Genomic DNA, 9,979 nt, shown 5'->3' with positions numbered 1-9,979 from the left:
CCGCGCTCGCTCTCTCTCTCCTTCTCCCTGCCGAGCCGCCAGGGAGGATGAGGGTCGAGGGGGAAAGGTGACGGTCGGGCTGGGGCACACCACACGGTGAGAACCCCCTTCGCCTGCCTCCACACCTCTGTCGTCCTCCCCACTGACGTAGGGGCCCGGGAAAAGACTGGAAATCGCGAAGCTCGGCAGTGGCGCGGAGACGCCACCCACCGCCGCCGCTGTCGCCACCGCCGCGGAGGCCGCCCTGTCGGACGCGAGGGGCGGCGCGGGCCTCCGCTGGCCGGTTACGCATCTGGAAGAAAAGGGCCGCCCTCGGAAAAGATCGGTGTGCTTCCCCGCACAGGGAGCGATTCGGACGACGGCCCCCACGCCTGGGTGGGTGGGCGCCACGCCGTTCGCCCGTGCGGGTCGTCGGACCACTGCCTTCGCTCAGGTCGGGCCAATCTCCCCACGGCTCGGCCACCTCCGCGGACGGGAGGCGAGGCCGGCGTGAGCGCCCAAAGATAGGTGTCGAAAGCCCGGGGGTAGAGGAGGAAGGGGACCGCTCACCTTAAGCCAGCGCGAGCTCCAAAGCCCGGGCCGAGCGAGCGGCGCCACCTCCCCACCCGGGAGCGCGGCGCCAGATCGATCGGAGGAAGAGCAGGGGTGCGTGGAGGAACTTGCCCAAGTACGGAGGCTGCTAACCCCTGTCGTCGGGAAATACGTGCCCAAGAGTCCTGGAAGCGAGACTCGGGTACAGGCGCCCTTGCAGAGGGGGTACTGGATGTGGAACAGCACTGGGGTCAAAGCCACAAAAGCATCCGCCCTCATGGAGCCTATCCCCAGCCTAAAAATCCAGATTTTAGCCTTGACGGCGCCCCCATGTGGAGAACCAGGGCCCGTGGGGGGGGGTCTGGCCAGGCTCACTTCAACCCAGGAACACCTCTCTGACTTGGGATAGGCGACCGGCAAAAGTCCCCCCACGCAGCTGCGGAAGCCTGGGTTCAGCCAAGGTGCAGACCTCCAGCCGAACAGGGACTCATAGCCAAAACGCGTACCCGGGCCTACGGAGGTGAAAACCTGCTTAAATGAGTCAAAATGTGTCGGGGCTGAGAGGTACCTCTCTCTCATATATTCTGCCGGTGGTGTGCAAAACTGGGTCTTTGTATGGAGTGTCACCCTATACCCACTTTAGGGACGCATTCCAAAAAGTACCCGATCGCCTGGAACTGTCAGGCGGATTCGGCTCCCTGGAATTTCCTCATTCTGGTTCTTTTTCACTTTTTGTCTCTTTTGCGACATCTAGTGGGCAGGCTGCATTACTGCAACCGGGGACACCTCAAAACGCTTGGAACTGGGGAGCGGGCTCAATTTACTAACGTTTTGCGGGTCCTGGAAGTCAAAATTGTGACTTCTGAAAACGACTAAGTATGAAGGACTCATCGGGCGAATCGCTCTGGAACTGAAATCGGATGCGCTCACTCACATTTTCCCCTCTCTGGAAGTCTGACACAAGTTGAAAAATTTTCTAAGTCCACAAAAAATTTTTTTTCAACTTTTTTTCAATTTTCCCCCTGTGGGATATATATTTTACCCACACTTTTGGAGCCCTCCTGGGATGCCCTCTAACATATTATAACCTCATTTTGTGGAAGTTTTCACAAAATTGTGAAATTTTCAAAAAGTCAGAAATTTTGCCAAAAACGACTAAGTATGAAGGACTCATCGGATGAATCGCTCTGCAACTGAAATCGGATGCGCGCACTGACATGCTCCCCTCTCTGGAAGTCTGACAAATGTGTGAAAATTTTCTAAGTCCACAAAAAAATTTTTTTAAAACTTTTTTTCAATTTTCCCCCTGTGGGATATATATTTTACCCATACATTTGGAGCTCTCCTGGGATGCCCTCTAACATAGTATATTAACCTCATTTTGTGGAAGTTTTCACAAAATTGTGACATTTTCAAAAAGTCAGAAATTTTTCCAAAAACGACTAAGTATGAAGGACTCATCGGATGAATCGCTCTGGAACTGAAATCGGATGCGCTTACTCACATGCTCCCCTCTCTGGAAGTCTGACACATGTGTGAAAATTTTCTAAGTCCACCAAAAAATTTTTTTTCAACTTTTTTTCAATTTTCCACCTGTGGGATATATATTTTACCCACACATTTGGAGCTCTCCTGGGATGCCCTCTAACATAGTATAACCTCATTTTGTGGAAGTTTTCACAAAAAAGTGAAATTTTCAAAAAAGTCCAAAATTTTGCAAAAACTACTAAGTATGAAGGACTCATCGGATGAATCGCTCTGGAACTGAAATCGGATGCGCTTACTTACATGCTCGCCTCTCTGGAAGTCTGACACATGTGTGAAAATTTTCTAAGTCAACCAAAAAAAATTTTTTCAACTTTTTTTCAATTTTCCCCACGTGGGATATATATTTTACCCACACATTTGGAGCCCTCCTGGGATGCCCTCTAACATAGTATAACCTCATTTTGTGGAAGTTTTCACAAAAAAGTGAAATTTGCAAAAAGTCAGAAATTTTGCCAAAAACGACTAAGTATGAAGGACTCATTGCGCGAATCGCTCTGGAACTGAAATCGGATGCGCTTACTCACATGCTCCCCTCTCTGGAAGTCTGACACATGTGTGAAAATTTTCTAAGTCCACAAAAAAAAATTTTTTCAACTTTTTTTCAATTTTCCCCCTGTGGGATATATATTTTACCCACACATTTGGAGCTCTCCTGGGATGCCTTCTAACATAGTATAACCTCATTTTGTGGAAGTTTTCACAAAAAAGTGAAATTTTCAAAAAGTCAAAAATTTTGACAAAAACGACTAAGTATGAAGGACTCATCGGATGAATCGCTCTGGAACTGAAATCGGATGCGCGCACTGACATGCTCCCCTCTCTGGAAGTCTGACACATGTGTGAAAATTTTCTAAGTCCACAAAAAAATTTTTTTTCAACTTTTTTTCAATTTTCCCCCCCGAGGGATATATATTTTACCCACACATTTGGAGCCCTCCTGGGGCACCTTCACACATATTTCCCCTCTCTATAGAGGAAGACTGGGGGGCCTCAGCCCAAAATTCTGGAACTGTTTCTGTACACCGCAGCACTATTAACCACTTCGCACCAGAGCCTGTTTTTGCCTTCGTGACCGGGCCAATTTTTTCAATTCTGACCACTGCCAGTTTATGAAGTAATTACTCTGGAACGCTTCAATGTATTCCCCTGATTCTGAGATTGTTTTTTCATGACATATTGTACTTCATGATAGTGGTAAAATTTCTTCGATATAACTTGTGTTTATTTGTGAAAAAATCGGAAATTTGGCGAAAATTTTGAAATTTTCAAACTTTGAATTTTCATGCCCTTAAATCAGAGAGATATGTCACACAAAATAGTTAATAAATAACATTTCCCACATGTCTACTTTACATCAGCACAATTTTGGAACCAAAATTTTTTTTTGTTAGGGAGCTATAAGGGTTAAAAGTTGACCAGCGATTTCTCATTTTTCCAACAAAATTTACAAAAACATTATTTTAGGGACCACATCATATTTGAAGTCACTTTGAGGGGTCTTTATGACAGAAAATACCCAAAAGTGACACCATTCTAAAAACTGCACCCCTCAAGGTGCTCAAAACCACATTCAAGAACTTTATTAACCCTTCAGGTGCTTCACAGGAATTTTTGGAATGTGGAAGAAAAAAATTAACATTTAACTTTTTTCACAAAAATGTTACTTTAGACCCAATTTTTTTTATATTCACAGGGGTAACAGGAAAAAATGGACCCCAAATTTTTTTGTGCAATTTCTCTTGAGCGTGCTGATACCCCATATGTGAGGGAAAATCACTGTTTGGGCGCACTGCAGGGTTCGGAAGGGAAGGAGCGCCATTAGACTTTTTGAATGTAAAATTTGTCTGAATAATTAGCAGACGCCATGTTGCGTTTGGAGAGCTCCTGATGTGCCTAAACCCCCACAAGTGACACCATTTTGGAAACTAGACCCCTTAGGGAACTTATCTAGATGTGTGGTGAGCACCTTGAACCCCAAGGTGCTTCACAGAAGTTTATAATATTGAGCTGTAAAAATAAAATTTTCACATTTTTCCCACAAAACCGTTTTTCATCCCTTAATTTTGCATTATCATAAAGGTAATAGGATAAATTGCACCATGAAATTTGTTGTGCAATTTCTCCTGAACACGCTGATACCCCATATGTGGAGGCAAATTACTGTTTGGGCGCATGGCAGGGTTTGAAAGGGAAGGAGCGCCATTTGACTTTTTGAATGTAAAATTTGTTTGAATAATTAGCAGACGCCATGTCGCATTTGGGGAACCCCTAATGTGCCTAAACAGTGGAAACCCCCCACAAGTGCCACCATTTTGGAAACTAGACCCCTTAGGGAACTTATCTAGATGTGAGGTGAGAACCTTGCACCCCCAGCTGCTTCACAGAAGTTTATAATATTGAGCCGTAAAAATAAAATTTTCACATTTTTCCCTCAAAAAATGTTTTTCATTCCCTAATTTTGTATTATCATAAGGGTAACAGGATAAGTTGCACCATGAAATTTGTTGTGCAATTTCTCCTGAACACGCCGATACCCCATATGTGGAGGCAAATTACTGTTTGGGCACATGGCAGGGTTTGAAAGGGAAGGAGCGCCATTTGACTTTTTGAATGTAAAATTTGTTTGAATAATTAGCGGACGCCATGTCACATTTGGGGAGCCCCTAATGTGCCTAAACAGTGGAAACCCCCCACAAGTGCCACCATTTTGGAAACTAGACCCCTTAGGGAACTTATCTAGATGTGTGGTGAGCACTTTGCACCCCCAGCTGCTTCACAGAAGTTTATAATATTGAGCCGTAAAAATAAAATTTTCACATTTTTCCCATAAAAAATGTTTTTCATTCCCTAATTTTGCATTATCATAAGGGTAACAGGATAAATTGCACCATGAAATTTGTTGTACAATTTCTCCTGAGTACGCCGATACCCCATATGTGGGGGAAAACCACTGCTTTGGTGTACGGCAGGGTTCGGAAGAGAAAGGAGCGCTATGTTGGCTGGGATAGGCAGCAGACACCATGTCACATTTGAAGAGTCGCTGACATGTCAAAACAGCAGAAACCCCCACAAGTGACCCCATTTTGTAAACTACACCTCTCAAGGAATTCATCTAGGGAAGTAGTGAGTATTTTTTAATTTTTAAATTTATACCATTGGGCAGTGAAAAAAGCATAATTATATTTTTACCACAAAAAAATGTTTTACCCTCAGATTTTACATTTTCACACAGGGCAATGGGTAAAAATGGTGCCGAAATGTGTCACACAATTTCTTCTAAAAGTGGCAATACCCCATATGTGGCTGTATCGTACCACTTAGCCATACGGTGAGATCTGGGGGGTACGGAGTGCTATTTGACAATTGGAGAACAAATTATTGTAGAATAGGCATTTGGATTTGGGAGCACAAAATTTTCTGAATTTCTTTTGGGGGGCAAGGGTCATTTTGCTTTTCCAGAGCCTTTCTGCTACCAGTAACTTGGAAGTTCCTTATATTTTTAACAGATGACGGACCTGAGTGGGGACTAGCTTTTTTTGAGGACTGAGTTGAAGCTTTTATTGGGAACATTTTACGTAACATTTATCCGGCGCTCTAGGCTGAGCACTTACATCGGGGTTTCCATCTAAATTTCCAAGTGATGTAATTCAGATGAAACCCCTGCAGGATCCATTCACTATAATGAGGCAGCAGAGTTACTCTCTACTCCGTCTGGCCTCTGATTAGCGGTGTCCTTTTTTTCAGAAGTGCACAAAACTGTGGCCAACCGCACTTTTATGCACGCCTAAAACAAATGACACCGTGGGATCCCAGGCTAGACGGCGTCCACAGTGGCCTATATCTGCCTCATTACAGGGAATCTTCCATCATGGGTTCCGGCTGAATCACGTATTTCAGAGATTTACACGGAAACTCTGGTGTAAGTGCTCAGCGCAGAGCACAGGATAAATATGAGCAGAGCCTTACTGGGATCTTTGGGAGACATAATAAACAAATCAGTAGCAGGTGAAGAATTGGTTTAATTTATTTTTTACGCCGTTCCTAGTGTGATATAACTGATTAGATTACTTTATTCTTCGGGTCGGTGCGATTACAGAGATACCAGATTTATATCGGGTTTTTATGACTGACAGCTGTCACACACTAAAATACGCTTTTTTTGCAAAATCTAGTTTTTGCATCACCATATTTTGAGAGCTATAATTTTTCCAGATTTCGGCCGACAGAGTCATGTGACGGCTTGTTTTTTGCGGGACGAGTTGACATTTTTATTGGTACCATTTTTGGGTACGTGACATTTTTTGATCGCTTTCTATTCCGTTTTTTGGGAGGTAAAATTAACAAAAACAAACACTTCAGGTATTGTTTTTTGAGTTTTTTTCTATGCCGTTCTGCGTGTGGTAAAAGTGATCAGGCAGCGTTATTCTTTGGGTCAGTACGTTTACAGCGATACTACACTTACTGTATTTTTTTTAATGTTTTGGCGCTTTTACACAATAAAACAATTTTATAGAAAAAAAATATTTTTTTTGCATTGCTTTATTCTGAGCACTATAACTTTTTTATTTTTCGTCTGATGGAGCTGTATGGCAGCTTTTTTTTATGATGTTTTCAGTGGTACCATTTTTATTTCTATTCTGCTTTTTGATCGCATTTTTTTCCACTTTTTGTTTGGCGATATGATGAAAAAGCATATTTTTTTGCTCCGTTTTTTATTTATTTTTATTACGGTATGCACAGAAGGAGTTAATTAGTATAACAGTTTTATAGCTCGGGTTGTTTCGGACGCGGCGATACCAAATATGTGTACTTTTTTTGGTTTTGTAAAAATATATGGATTTATTGGTTTAATATTTTATTTATTTATTTTTATTTATTTTGTGATTTTTTTTTAATAGTTTTAAAACTTTTTTTTAACTTTTTTTTACATTTTTACTTAGTCCCTGTATGGGACATTAATTTTTATTTTTCTGATCACTGATCTCATGTAATGTAATAGACATGTATTACATTACATGAGATCTTCACTGACTGTTTCAGTCAGTCTCCTGTCTGGCTCAGCTTGCAGGCTGAGCCAGACAGGACACCATATATGGCAGAGCTGGAGGCGGTCATGTGACCTCCAGCTGCCATAGCAACCCCAGGTCCTGAAAGGAAACGGAGGTCTTCGGAGGTAAGTAAGACGACCCCCTCTCCTCCTGCTGTCTCCTATTTGCCGCGATCACTATAGATCGCAGCATATAGAAGACAGCAAAGGGTTAACATCACCGGGACCTGATCTAATCAGGGCTTGATGATGTTCCCTGTCAGAGCTAACGCTCTGCACCGGAATCGCAGTGCTTGCAGGACCCTGGGGGTCCTGAGCGCTGCGCGACCACCCACCGTTTTTAAACGTCGGCGCTGCACAGAGTCCAGGCAGCGCGGACGTTTATCTACAGTGGGCGGTCGGGAACCGGTTAAGTTTTACTTTGGCTGTGTTCACACATGTTGTGTTTTTCAGCTTCAGAAAACTGCATCAAAACACAATCTCTGGCAGGAAATCAGCTGCGTCAAAAACGTTTTGCTGCGTTTTTTGATGCATTTTTTGTGAGTTTTTTCAGCGATTTTTTTCACTGTCCTGTCTCTATTTATGCATGTACATAAAGTTCTGTTAAAAAAGAACCCCATTCTATTTCACCATCAAAAATGCTGCTGCAAATTTTGGTGCATTTTTTCAGCGTTTTATTCACCACTGTATAAGGACGTGATTTTCCTCCAAAATATCAGTAATTAATGGGGGCACTCTCCCACACCTCTACTGAGGTCCGATATTAAGGCTATGTGCACACTATGCAGAAATGCTCAGGATTTTTTCCTGAGCGTTTCTGCATCTTTCTGGCAGGAAAAAAAGCATGCGGATTGTACATGCGGTTTCCTGCCAGGGACATGCGGAAATGAAGCGGTCTTCACTTTCATTTCCGCATGCGGGTTGACAAGTGCTTCCCAAGCGATTTTAGCATCACTTGGAAAGTGCTTGTCAACTTCACACTATATAAATCCATGCAACCGGCATGGATTTATATAGTGTGTGAATGTCAAAAAATAAAAAATAAATATATACTTTACCCTCTGATGGCCCCCGGTGTCCTGCTTCATCGGTCCCGGCTGCCGGCAGTGAAGACTTTAGGACCTTCCGACGTCAGCGTCACATGACCCGTCACATGACTCTGACGTCAGCGAAGGTCCTTCATTCAACCGCGAAGTGCGCGGGAAGCCGGCAGGACGCAGCGCGGGCCGTCAGAAGGTGAGAATATATATATTTTTTATTTTATTCTTTTTTTTTTAATGGTACCTGGGTCTGGATGAGAGTCCTCTCCTCCACACCCGGATACCATCCGCACTTTAGACCGCATGAAAAGCGCATCAACATATACAGTGATGCGGATTCCATGCGGTCTAATGCAAGTCAATGGCGGCAAAAGAGCAGCGTTTCCGCAAAATTAATTGACATGCTGCGGATTTTTGACCGCAGCATTTACGCTGCGGAAAAATCCGCATCATGGGCACAGCACATGCGGATTTCAATTGGGGAACATTGCTGCCCTTCTACCTGCGTTTTTCATGCGTTTCCGCGGTGTTTACGCAACTGCAAAAACGCCGCGGAAACGCATGAAAAACGCATCGTGTGAACTCAGCCTCACTATTAACATCAAACTTGACTATTAATAATTAATTTCCACTAATGTTATCTGTGCCTTATACTATATACCAACTGAGACAAAATCGTGTGCTAATAAAAGGTATTTATTACACAAAAGTCTACAGTTAATATATTACTAGGTATCACACTAACACAGTACACAAAACGGATTCACAATTCCCAATTATCTAATATATTTTCCACCCACGTTTGCTAATCACTCATGCAATATCGGCCCACCCAACTATACTAACTTTGCTTATATATATCTATCAATATCTAGGAGGGTTAGTACAGGGTATGTAGGGCTAGTAAGTAAAGAAGTTACAGGGAAAGAGAGATACTCAGCCATGTGTTGTTATGTCCATCTTCAAGAGTCTAAGGGGCCTTAGCACATGTGCATTCTGGGGTTTTAAGTCCAGCCAGTGTCCAGCTTCATGTCACAGGAAATGATGTATTATTCCCTGCCCACTGGCTAAGATCTTTGTTCATGTCCAACCATACTCGCAAAACCTGTTTTAGCACATGGCTGGACATTCTATTGAAACCTCCCCCAGCAGCAAACAGACTGAAACACATGGGGAGATGTGGGGCCAATATATACATGTATACTTATCTGCAAGCATGGCTAGCATGCAGATACGTATATACATGTACAACCTGGAACACTTCCCTTTACAACCACCCATTATTTCCCATGGGTGAAAAAACACTGACAAAAATGCTGAAAGAAGTGACATGCTCTATTTTCCAAAAACCCAACCAAGGCACAAAATACACAACAACAAAAAAGCATGATGTGTGAACAGAGAATTCTGGTTTCTCATAGACTTTGCTGGTAGGTACTGCAAAACACAGCTGAAAATTTGCATAAAAATCTGCAGCAAAAAATGCTAAAAAAAACACAACATGTGTGAACATAGCTTTTAAGTGAAGTTTAACTTGAACTTATTATATGTTGTCAAAATTACTCACAAAACGTCGCTTTCAAAAGCCACAAAAGACGACGGAGGGGTTTCCTCATTTCTTGTGAATTTCTTTCTGTAGAAACATACAAATCAAGGTCTGTGTTAAGAGTCAAAGTGAAAAGAAAAATACTATTTTAAATGATAAAACCATCAAGGTAGAGGGAGTTGTACTTGCAAATGTGGAGTGAAGAAATGTTCATTGTTCTTATGGGTCTTAATTCACCAACAACTACTTGGATATTGCATTTTACCT

Source organism: Phyllobates terribilis, unplaced genomic scaffold (assembly GCF_046119375.1).
Source record: "Phyllobates terribilis strain yellow unplaced genomic scaffold, ASM4611937v1 Scaffold_23__1_contigs__length_19252631, whole genome shotgun sequence".
NCBI classification, from domain to species: Eukaryota; Metazoa; Chordata; class Amphibia; order Anura; family Dendrobatidae; genus Phyllobates; species Phyllobates terribilis.
This window is presented reverse-complemented; position numbering follows the sequence as displayed.